Raw genomic sequence first — 13,111 nt, 5'->3', positions numbered from 1 at the left:
ACCTGCTTTACTTTATCTATTAGTGCTTCCTGTTGAAGCTATTTCTAGCTATTTTAGAATGGCGCTGGCAGCTTGCCGGCGCAATTCTAAGTGGGGCTGAGGGCAGAAGGGCACAAAAGTGGGACAGAGGGCAGAAGGGGACAAAAAATGAGGGGGCAGAGGGCAGAAGGGCACAGAAACAAGTGGTACAGAGGGCAGATGGGCATAAAAAACAAGAGGGTGGCAGTGATTAAGCAGGCAAAAAAAAAACACGCGAAATTGTAAAGCGCCTCGCGAAAACACCCGCGAACACGCAAAACGCCTCGCGAACACCCGCGAACACGCAAAAATAAAAAAATCCGGGGGGAGGAGCTTCGCGGGCAACCAAGATGGCCGCGTAAGCTCGGAGCTACGAAGACCCTCCGATCCTCCGTATTGATCCTGTCAACTATCCTGTCCCACGACGGTGGGAATCAGTTGCGGTGTTGGTGCTGACGCGGCGCCCGGTTTCAGATTGAAGATCTGCGCATCCTGGACCGAGTTACACCGTCGGAAAGCCTGGTGACGACGACGCCATAGCTGCCTGGCATTGTTGGGGCGGTGACGGAGCCCCTGTGCGGTGGCACTTCGAGTGGGACTAACTGATCTGCGAGGTCCGGCGGCCCTGCTGATCTCCCTGGAGGCTTCCTGTTCCCTGGGGACGGTGGAGAGACTTGTTGGTTTTGATCGAGTGGAGGTGGTGTTATTGGCTTGCCCCCTCTTGGATCGTACGATCCCCGTCGCCCAACATGGCGGGCAGAGGAGATCCAGACAAAGGGAAACCCCCGAGGGTCAGCAGAAAACCCCTCCACTCGCAGTCCACCATCCCTGAACGATTCTCTCACTCTAGAGGTTCGCCGGGTGCATCGGGCCATACCAAGGACCCGCAGCGGGATGTGTCCCCAGAAGACACCGAACCCACCCTCCGGGACGTGATGGGAGCCATTGCTGGCGTGAAGGCCGAGATGCACAGCCAACACGAAGCGCTGTCCAGCAAGGTTGATACCCTCAAGATCGAGCTCAACCTCATCAGGGCCAACCTCGGGAAAACAAATGACAGGGTCAAATCACTTGACATTAAGACGTCGAGCCTGACTACTGATATGTCGGACCTGCAGACCGAGGTACGGGACTTGAAGGCCGCTAATTAGATGCTTGCGCGCCGGCTTGATGATTTTGAGGGACGGGCACGGCGCCAGAACGTCCGCATTACAGGTGTGCCGGAGGGTGCGGAGGAGGATGCCGCGGATTTGTTTGTGGAGGACCTGGTGGTGAAGCACTTGGCGCCTGGAGGCCTGAGTAAATCCTTTTCGGTCGAGAGAGCTCACAGACTGCCTGGTGGCCAACCGAAGTTGGGTGCGTCCCCCCACCCCATCATTGCCAGACAGTTCAACTACAGGGACCGGGACGCAATCCTACAAGCGTCGAGAAGTGGCGGTCCGCTGAGGTTTCAGAATGCTGACGTGAATTTCTTCCCCGACTTCACTCAGGCTGTACAGAAACGCCGAAAAAACAAATGTGCAGAGGGTCAAAAGGGGATACAGAAACGCCGCCAAAGTTTTATGGGAGTGAAACGAAGACTGAGAGAGATGGGGTTGAGATACTCCATGCTCTACCCAGCGAAACTGCGGATAGAACATGGTGATCAGACGCTGTTCTTTGATTTGCCAGATGCTGCAGGGGACTGGTTGGACACTTTGCCTCAGCGTCGGACTACTCCGGAGGATCTGTCGGAAGGGGCGTAGGGAGGCCCAGGTTCCCAGGAATAAACTTTAATATGTTGGTCTTCTTTCTGCGAAGGACTCTGCGGATGGCATCATTCATTGACTTTTGTTTCTTTTTATTTTTCCTGTTTTTTCAACTTTGGAGGGTAACGGGGGGTGATAGGATGTCTCCTTTCTCCTCTGGGGGCTTTTTGTAGGTTAGTTTATACGGGGCGACAGGCACACTGCTAGTTGGGGTGGCTTTTAGTCTAATGCAGGGTGCAGGGTGGGGGGCAGTTGGGTTGTGTGTTCTTCTTTTGCTCTTCCTTTCCTACTTTTGTCATGGCGAGGGAACTACTGTTTTGAATACACCGTTTCGGTGGCTGCTTTCTGGGGGGGATGGCTGGGACGGGGCATCTTTGACGATGGGGGGTAAGACTTTGAATGTACTCAGTTGGAACGTGAATGGGTTGGGGGATCGTATTAAACGTGGTGTTGTGATACAAATGTTTAAACGTTGTGTTCCATATGTTATTCTCCTGCAAGAAACTCATCTCGTTGGTAATACTTGTAAGGCTCTGAATAGAAAGGGGTTCAAAATGGTGGCCCATTCCGGGTTCTCTATGGGCTCCCGAGGGGTGGGGATAATGGTGCGCATGTCTCTTCCCCTGGAGGTGGAGTCCACAGTGGTTGATGATAGGGGCCGCTATGTTGCCGTGGTGAGCAGATGGGAGGGACGTACCCTGGTTTTGGTTTCTGTTTATGTCCCCCCGGGGTTGCAAGCGGCTACCTTCCAGGATCTTGGAGGCGCCATTTTGGGTCTCCCGGAGGGGCTGTTAATACTGGGCGGGGACCTTAACTCTGTGGTTTCGGGCACTTTGGATCGTTTTCCGTCCAGAGATCTACCCAGCGCACAAGCATGGCTCCCGGACTTCATGAGCACCATGGGCCTCATTGATTGTTGGCGACTTTTACATCCCGCCCAATGACAGTACACTTTCCATTCGGGGGCCCACGGTAGTCTTTCCCGAATTGATTACATTCTGACACCCGCGGTTCAGGCACAGACCATCTCTGGGGCTCGCCTCATGGCCAGGGGTATATCGGATCACTCTCCAGTTTGGGTGTCCTTTGACTTTGGCATCGCGGCAGCGACCAGGGTGGCGCCGGTCAATCCCTGGTATTTCCGCAACCCCAAGACTCGAGACCTCCCTGCTAAAGCTATCGATCTGTACTTCACGGAGAATACAGGTACGGTAACGTCGGCCCTTTCCCTCTGGGAGGCCTTTAAGACTGTCCTTAGAGGAGAGGCTTTCTCCTTGATAGCTGAGGTGCGCAGACGACGGGATGGGGACATGGTACGGTTGGAGTCGGATATAGCAGACCTGAACTCCCAATTAGCGCTGGGACCGACACCTGAACTGTTACATGCTCTCTCCCTGAAACAGTCGGAATATAGTGCCACTGCCACTGATGCGGCCAAGGCGATGGGCAGGGAACAGCAAGGGAGGATTTACGACACCGGAGACAAGGCGGGCAAAATCCTTGCCTGGCTGGACAAGAAGGAGCTGGCTTCTCGTGTGGTGCCTGAGATCCTGGGTGACGATGGTCTGGTTGTTACTGATCCCACTGCTATTTGCCGACTACTTTGAGACGGTTTATACATCAGTCTCCGCTCTGACTGAATCGGACTCGGCCTCCTTCTTAGAGGGGATTGAGCTCCCTTGCCTGTCTGATACTGAGCGCGATGACATGGACCGCGGCATTACGGTTGACGAGGTGGTGTTAGCAATACGGTCTTTGCGCTCCGGGAAAGCTCCGGGTCCCAACGGTCTCCCGGTGGAGCTGTATAAAATCAAAGCGGACACTATCGCCGCGCCCCTGCGGAATATGTTCTTGGAAGCCCGAGACGCTGGTGAACTTCCAATGGATCAACGCCTGGCTACCATTGTGGTCATCCATAAGGAGGGGAAGCCTAAAGACCTTTGCAGGTCGTATCGCCCTATTTCTTTGCTGAACGCCGAGCCCAAAATCCTGGCTCAGTTGCTGGCCAATCGGCTCGTGGGCGTGATCGCGGACTTGGTCCACCCGGACCAGTCCGGTTTCATACCTCACCGTAACACAGCCCTTAATCTTAGAAGACTCCACGCTGTCATGGCGCGGGCGCACATGCTCTGCGAGTCAACAGTCCTGGCTTTGCTGGACGCGACGATGGCGTTTGACTCGCTTGAATGGAACTACCTCTGGGCGGTGCTGTCTAAGTTTGGGTTCGGCCCTGACTTCATCAGTTGGGTTCGGCTCCTCTATTCCTCCCCGATGGCCAACATAACGGTCAATGGCCGCATGTCAGCTTCCTTTGCCTTGCGCAGGGGCACCAGACAGGGCTGTCCGTTATCACCGCTCCTCTTTGCCCTTGCGCTGGAGCCACTTGCTGCTTGGATCCGCACTCACCCTGATATTAATGGGATCACATGGTCACCGGGGTTTGAAGATCGTGTTTCGCTATACGCGGACGATATTCTTCTTTACCTCACCTCTCCCTGTCGGTCCTTGATTGTGGTGTTTGATGTACTGGGTACCTTTGGTGGATACTCGGGCCTGGTTATTAACTGGTCCAAGTCCTACCTCTACGTGCTACGCGGGGACACTGCGCGTCTCCCTAGGGGCTGTGCAATACAGGTCTCGCAACAGGGCTTCAAGTACCTGGGCATCTATATTTCAACGGATGCCAGGGCACGATACGCAAACAACCTGCTCCCTCCTCTGGCACGCCTTCGGCGTGACGTGGAGGGTTGGAAAAGATTGCCGCTGTCCTTGTTGGGCCGTGCGGCGTTGTTCAAAATGATGTCCCTGCCGAGATTTTGGTATGCGCTTCAAAACACGCAGGACCCAGTACCCTCTAAATATTTTAGAGAGATTGAGGGCTTGCAGCGTACCCTCTTGTGGGATGGTAGGCCACGCATTGCCGTAGTCAAACTGACCATTCCGTGGTATGACGGCGGTATTGCCCTGCCCGACGTGCGCCGGTACTACTGGGCTTCTCAACTGGTGGCCATCAATCATGGCTTTTACGGACCGGTGGTCAATCCGGGGTATGCCATGGATCGCTGGCTCATGAACGACGGGATGTACTACAGAGCGCTGTATTCTAGATCTCTGGACCGGAAATTGACTGGTCCCACCAGGACCGCGGTGCACTTGTGGAGGGCGGTTACAAAGACTCTGGGGTGGAAGGATAGGCTCACCATGGCTACTCCCCTTTATGACTCGGACTTGCTGGGGAAATTGTGGCACTCTAAAGGATTTGATCGGTGGGACCTCATCGGTATATCCAAAGTGGCGGATGTGATGGCCAGGGGGGAAATTAAATCGTTTGCTGTTCTACAGGCGGAATTTCAACTGGGGGCCACGGAGTATTTTCGATATGCACAGTTGAGGCATGCCCTTACGTCCTCCTTGCCTGTCGGTGAAAAAGTCCCCGAGTCATCCCCGCTGGAGGACAGGGTGCTGGACGGCCATATGCCGGACAGTGCCATCTCCCTGACCTACAAAAAACTTATTAATGTTCGGACGGACCTGTTGGTGAAAGTACAAGACCTCTGGATGAATGATGGGATTGAGATGGATGACGAGGACTGGCAGTCTGCGGTTTCCTCCCCTAAGGAGGTAGCTATTTCGGCCAGACTGCGCTTGGTCCAGCAGAAAGTTCTCCACAGGGTGTATGTCACTGGCCCCAGGTTGATTCGTATGGGGGCTTTCCCAGGATGGCCTTTGCAGGAGGGGATGTGGTGTGACGGCCACTTTCATGCATACCATTTGGGAGTGCCATGTCATAGCCTCTTATTGGGAGCGAGTGCATGCAGTGATGCGGGTTGTGACTGGTGTGAATTTGCCTAAGGAGGCTCGACGCTGCTTGCTGAATGTTTGGGGTCCGACCGACTACAATACCGCTCAAACCCGCTGGGTTACCCTGGGGAATATGGTGGCCAAGAGGGACATTGCCCAGAGATGGGGTGCTCCGGCCCCCCCTACTGTGAGTCTTTGGAAAACCAACATGGACTGGTGCATGCTCCGGGAGAAGACTGTCTACTTAGCCCGGGGTAAGCCCAAGATGTGGGGGCTGGTCTGGGGTGCCTGGAATTCGTATAGAGGTGACATTTGTGTGCCCCCGGAGATAGTCCAACCAGAAATTCGTCCCTCACCATAGCTAATCCCTCCACCCAGGTTTTCACGTGCCGTAATCCTGTATCTTGCTCCCCTTCCACATGTGTGCTTATTTGACATGGTTATTTCATGATGCGGAAGTTCCCGCCTCTCCCCCTGGATATGTGCCTTACCGATTTTCTATGCTCCTTTGCCTTGCCATCTTCTTCTCCTTCTCCCTCCTCTTTCTCCCCTTTTCCTTCTTTCTCCTTGTCCCTTTTGGTTTCACCTTGTTCATTGAGTTTCACTTTCAAAACTATAAAATTAAACCTGATTGCTCCTCTTACTGTTTTGTGCACACTTCCAAGTTGCGGTATAATGCTGCCTAGCCTCCGGGATGTACGGCTGAATAGCGGTGTACTTTGAATTACAAATAAAGGTTTTCCAAAAACAAAACAAAAAAAAAAAAATCCGCAAATTCGCGCAAATTCACGAATTTTGCGGATTGCCAATTCGCAAATCCGCAAATTCGCGAATTGCCAATTTGCAAAATTCGCCCTTGCTTACTCTTGAGCGCCTCTCCTCAACTAAGCTTCTTGAATCCTTGTTTTGTGTTGGAATCACCTTCCTGCAGACCCTCTGCCTCCAATGTGTGTGCATCCACGGAATCCGTATGTACGTCACAGAAAGCACACAGTCACATCTTTGACCATGCGTGACCTGCGTGACCGCCATCTTGGATTCACCTCTTTTATCTATTGAAATGCGGCTTGCCACTTCTGTGACAAGCACACACTTGTATTGGTTTCACTTATGCGCACTAGTGTTTTGGTGATCATTGCTGCATGTCAACATTTGTGACAGGCACAGACATATTGAACGTTTAATTTAGTTGCATTCCATTGTTGTATTCATCTCCCCGAACTCAGTGATGCAGAGGGGAGAGATTTGAATGAGTTTGAGATATGTATGAAAAAACTGGACAAACACTACTTGCCTAAAGTTAGCACTATATTGGAGAGACATCAATTTGCCAAAAAGGTCGCAAAAACGAAGGTGAAAGTGTTGAGGCTTACATCACTCAACTCAGAAAGCTCGCTTCATCTGGCAACCTTTGCAGGATTGTTGAATGATAGGATTAGAGACCAATTTATGTTCGGTTGCAATATTGAGAAGATTCGTGAAGAACTTTGGTTGAGAGATGAACCATCATTAGATCGAGTAATTCAAGTGGCAAATAGGGTGGAACATTCCATCAAGTGTGCTGACACTATAAAGAAGGATAAACTAGATAAGCAAACTACTGTTCAACTGATTAAGGATGATGTAAAAGACATGTCTAAACCTGATAGTGTCTCTAAAAACTAAAAAGAAACCTGTTTTATACAAATGTTTTAGATGTGATAAATTAGGCCATTTAGCTAATGGCAAAAAATGTTGTGCTTTAAATGTGATTTGTTCTAAATGTAAAAAAGGGGGCATCTTTCTGTTGTTTGTAAAATCAAAATTCCCTCATCTAATGTTAAAAGTGTGGAGGCTGAAATATCTGAGGAGGACTATGCCTGTGGTCAGATAGATGTTCAAGTAGATTCTGGTTTACAACATAAGTCTTGTCCTCTCGATTACATCATGGTAGAAGGCGAACCTACCAGAGTTTTATTTAACTCTGGTGCCAAGATCACCATAGTTTCCAGAATTTCTATTAGGACAAGTTGGCTCACAACATTTCTCATTTTAAGCCTAATATATGCTCCTTAGCAAATGGTGTGGAAGCCATTCCATTGCATGGATACTTGAATGGACTCATTGAGTACAAGAACAGGTACACTTCTGGCAAAATATATGTATCGGAAAAAGGAGACAGCATAATTAGCTGGTTCCACCAAGGAAATTTAGGCGTCATTTTGGATCCAGGCAGCAGTTGTCCCATAAAACTTAAGGAAAGGGTTAATGCGATTTATGAACAACCTGGTCTTGATATTGCAAATAAGGTCAAACAAAGTTTTCCCACTGTCTTAAGAGATGATATTGGGTGCCTCGAGGGGTATTAAACTGAACATACATCTACGTCCTGACTCTCAATCTTCTTGTTGCTAGGTGAGAAATGTACTGTTGTCGGTGAGAGATGAAATGAGAGATAAATTGGACAAACTTAAGAAGGGTGGTATTATTGAGGAAGCAGAAGAGACGGATTGGTTGGCTCCAGTGGTCGCAGCCCGCAAGGCCAATGGATCCCTTCGTCTGTGTGTAGACTTGAGACAACTCAATAAATGTGCAGTGGTAGATCGTTATCCCCTAACTAATATTTCTGAGCTGTTGATATTATTGGCAGGAGCTAAGGTTTTCAGCACCATTGATTTAGCTTAGGCTTATCACTAAATTGAACTTGATGAGACTATACAGCACTTATAACACCTTTTGGGACATTTAGGTTTGTTAGGATGCCATTTGGTCTGGTGTCGGCGGCATCCATCTTTCAGCGAGTTATGGACAAGCTTCTTAAAGATTGCAAAGGTGTATGTGTCTACTAAGACGATATCCTGGTGTTTGGGAACGATCATAAGGAACATGAGGATCATCTGTTCAGCATTTTGGGTAATTTGAGTGAAGCAACCCTCACTATTAGAGCAGTAGAGTGTCAATTTGGAACCTCCTCTATTCACTATTTAGGACATTCAGTCTCAGGTAAGGGTATTGCCCCTAAGGCTAATCTTGTTGACACCATCTCTCGCATGTCTGCTCCTACCTCTAGGGAGGAACTCATGAAGTTTTTTGGTATGATTGAATATTATAATACATTTATTGAGAACTTTGTCGAGAACAGTTTTTGTATGAGATCTCTCTTGAAGAAAGGGGTAGATTTCAAGTGGTCTAAAGAGTGTGGTCTTGAATTTGAGGCTCTTAAGAAAAAACTCAGTAGTGCCCCTAAACCTAAAAGTTTTGATCCCTCTAAGACTTCTGTGATCACAACGGATGCCAGTCTTTAAGGTTTGGGTGCTGTTTTTCAGCAGGAAGGTGAGGGGGGAATGCAAACCATTATGTTTCTCTCTCGTTGTCTCAAAGATGCTGAATCTCGCTATTCCGTTATCGAACGGGAGGCCGTGGCAGTATTCTGGGCTGTAAATAAACTTAAAAAGATTTTTTGGGGTACTACATTTTTGATAAGGACTGATCACAAGCCCCTCTGTGAAACCTTCAAGAAGAAGAGGGGGATAGATATCGTATGTAGCAGAATAACAAAGTGAGTCATAGCTCTTCCGGAGGAGGATTTTGACATAAAATACATTCCTGACGTAGAGAATGGTATAGCTGACACCCTCTCTAGACTTGTAGAAAAGGTTGAAAATGACATGCAAGGTGATGATTTTGATGATAATGATATTCAAGTTTGTTTTGTTGAGGATGGGATTATTGATGAACATCAGTGGCGTATAGAACTATCCAGTGATCCTGTCCTTTCTGAGGTTGTGTCTCTCATTCAGAATGGTTGGCACTCTAAGAAGTAAGCATCTGGAGAGGCTAGCAAGTTTTGGGGTATTAAAGATAATATGTCTGTGTGCAATGGGGTTCTTCTACGTGGTAAAAAAGTGGTTCCTCCTTTTAAACTCCGTCAAACTTTAATTGACCTGGCACACAAGTCACATGCTGGGATGTCAAGAACTAAGGAAAGACTTCGTTCTTCCTACTGGTGACCAGGACTGGATTTACATGTTGAGAGAGATGTTAGGGATTGTATTGTGTGTTCCATGAGTGATAAGTCAAAGAGTACAAGGGTTCAACCTATGGTGGTAAGAGAACTTTCGTCTGGGCCCTGGAAGGATGTTCCATTGGATATACTTGGGCCGATTCACTCTAATGGTCAACAAATGTTTATTTTGGTCCTTATGGATCTTTTCTCTAGGTGGCCTGAAGTTCATTTTAATGTTAATATAGAGACTGGACAAGTTATAAAATTCTTAGAATCTCTCATGGCCAAAGAGGGTTATCCTGAGACCATTCTTACTGATAATGGTGTTCACTTAGTTTCACATGAAGTGGAAGCATTTCTTAAAAGTTGTGAGATCAGGCACAAGAGATGTTCTCTTTATCACCCAGAGACAAATGGAATGGTAGAAAGGTTCAATAGGTTGTTGAAAGAAACTATCTCTTGGGCTAAGAGTGCAGGTCTTAATTGGAAGGAAGAAGTTCTTAAACACATTGAAAATTATAGACTGACACCACACAGCACTACTGGAAAGTCCTCTCCTCTTTTGCTCTTTTTAGAGGTAGGCCTCCCTGTACATTGGTTGAGCCCTCTTGGGTTAGACACCTTGAAGGTTCTGCCTCTCTTTCTCCATCTGAGAAATTCATCCCTGACTGGCGCAAAAGAGAAGAAGCTAAATGCTTATCCAGACAGTCATTCTTTGACTCTATGAAATCCACTATAGAAACCAAGGTCTTGGTTGGTGATTTGGTTATCATCAAGCAACCTGGTACTAAGGTCAAGTTTTCCAAGCCCATACGAGTTATAAAGGTGTTAAAAAATGCTGTCACAACTTAAGACCATAGGGTTTGGAATTTAAACAGAGTCTGTTTGTACAAAGGGGGAAAATGTGGTGATCAATCTGTAATTTGTAAAGATGCTGGTACTGTTTCTGGTTCTCCATGCATCTCTTCTAGGAATATTAGAAGGCCAAGCTATTAAAAAGATTTTGTATCTTGAATGTTACGTTCTTCTTTCTTTAATGTCCTGCTTTCTGGCTCTCTTTCTCTCTTTTCTTTTTTTTGTTAACAGTGGAAGGTTTGTGGTATGCTGCATGCTGCAACATGCAGTTGGTTCTTTTGCTGATGTCATCCTGGGTCCCAGGCGATGCAATGTATCAGTTCAAGTGAGCAGGACTGTTTCTTGACTGGATGTGGAGCTGTGGATAGGTTCTTCTTTAGAAAAATAAACTTGAATTTCTCCTGCACACCTGCCTCCTTGCGTGATCCTTTCGCCAATATACGATCATACAAGTTTCATATGATGTTATTGGATGGAGGAATATAGGAGAGGCTTGCAATTACGCAATCACTATCTCCATTGTCAAGCAACTCCTCATTTAATTATCATTTTTTAAAGAAATGTATAATTATGTTTTCCATAATTTACCACTATTTAATTCCGATTTACTTCCTGCTTCCCATTTGCTTCACTGGCAAATTATATTGAGATAACATATTGCTCTCTGCTTTTCAGGATGCTAATTGTCTCTCTCAGTTGTACCTACTCATTTTCCTCAAAAATAAACTTTTAGTGAATGTCTCTGAACAGTCTGTGTAATTATACTTTCGCTTCAGAATGATTTCCATTGTATGTGATTGCATACAATAACTATTTCTGAAAAACCTATAAGTTGTTGTTAGAAATGTATTTTTAACTGTACAAGTCCCACTTAAACACTTAAACAGTAACCGGTGACTCACCAGCCAGGAGTTTTGGAGGATACTCTGGCCTCTGACCACAGTCAGAAAACAAACTGCTCCTACTAGACATTCATTTTAAGTTACTGAAACAAACTTCCAAGCTTTGTTTTATCAGGGATTTTAAGAATGATCCCTTCCATATCTAATTCTTTCACTTCTTTGGAAAGTGTCTCCATGGTCAAAATAATTAGATTACAGCTGCATTACCCTTCCACATAGAGGGGCATATTATATTTATGAGCCCCTTGTGCTGCAGGCCCTTCACTTTTTGTGAAGCTCCAGTGGCCCAAACTACAAAGTCATATTTATGAGGTCAGGCAAAGAAACTTTGCCTGGCTTTGAATGGCCTCAGATATGGAGTAAGGCAAGGCTTTGCAAATCTCTGCTTTGTCTCACTGTGCACTAGGCAGCCGTTGCGCTTCCCCATTTTTACAAAAACATGTAAACCTGGAGATGTGCTGAAACCATACGCCTCAACAGGGAAGGCGCAACTAGAAAAAATAACTTTATTTGTCCTTGTTTTTCCTCTTTTCATATGTGCTGAGTTTTGCAGCACACATAGGGTTGGAAATTGGGTTATTAGTAGTGGCAGATATGCATATTCCCCTGGCAATAAGGCCACTAACACAGTCTAGCTCTCAGAAAATTATTCTCATACTCAACCCTTGGTAGCTTGGCTGCGAGCAGTCAGGCTTCACTTCAGAGACAAGTTTGTGAAGCATTTAAAAACATCGATTCAGTACATAATTAGGACACAACACACAATAAAAATCCAATCCCAATTTATATAAATAGGAAATAGTCTTAGCTTTAAAATGACACCAAAACGAAAAGAAATCCACTGTAGGGAACCAGAGATATGCATTTTTAAATATTAAACACTTTCAAGTGCAAATAAATATATAGTGCAACTTCTGGACATTTGATCACCTCTGACCGGGACCTAGTCAAATTTTGATGCAGACTGTGATAGAGCCCTGGTCGGATACACTAAGCGGGAGGCCCCGGTCAAGATTTTACTTTCATACTTAGAAACGTTTCTGGGGGGATTCTCACCTCTCATTGTGCAGCCTCCTCCAGCAGGCCGGATTCAGTGAGGGTTCACCGGATTGCCATTCTGTGAGAGTCCGGTCACCCTCTGAAGCTTTTTCACAAACGTTCACCAAACTTTCCCAAACTTCTAGAACTTCTTAATGAAGTTCCTCTTGAGGGTCTCTAAAAGATTCACATCATATATTGCTGCCAATAAGAAACCTTTCTTCAGGGTGTGTTTCAAGAGAGACTCAAGGTTTAAGGCTGAGGTGGGATTGTAAAAAATTGAATCAAGTGACGTACCATGCAGAGTCTTTCCTAAATGAGCCCAATTTCGTTATTAATTGTCCCCATAACAGTAGTGAGATAGCTTGCTATTGATGTTGTGAGTGCCGCTGAATACTCTTTTGCAAACCACTTGTTTCTAACATATCATACAGAAACCTTTGCAATACAAACAGTTTTTTCAAAATGAGAATAACCAAAGGGGGTGGCCCAGCTCAGCCTCCTACGGTCGCAGATAGGCCGACTCTTGACTCTGTCCAGGACTGCTCTTCACCCGGGCACATCCAGCACGTGTTCTGCACTGCAAGAGTCTGGATTGCATTTTATAGTGCTGTTGGTGGGCTATGCCTCCAACAAGAGTCAATGGATTATGGGCTGAGTAGTCCTTACAGACCTTCCGAGTTCTCTTGTGTCCAGCACAGTGGGAGTGAGGGTGGCGTTTTGTACTACCGTATCGCGAGCCCTACCTCCACTAGCAGTCAATA

Source organism: Lissotriton vulgaris, chromosome 5 (genome assembly GCF_964263255.1).
Source record: "Lissotriton vulgaris chromosome 5, aLisVul1.2, whole genome shotgun sequence".
NCBI classification, from domain to species: Eukaryota; Metazoa; Chordata; class Amphibia; order Caudata; family Salamandridae; genus Lissotriton; species Lissotriton vulgaris.
This window is presented reverse-complemented; position numbering follows the sequence as displayed.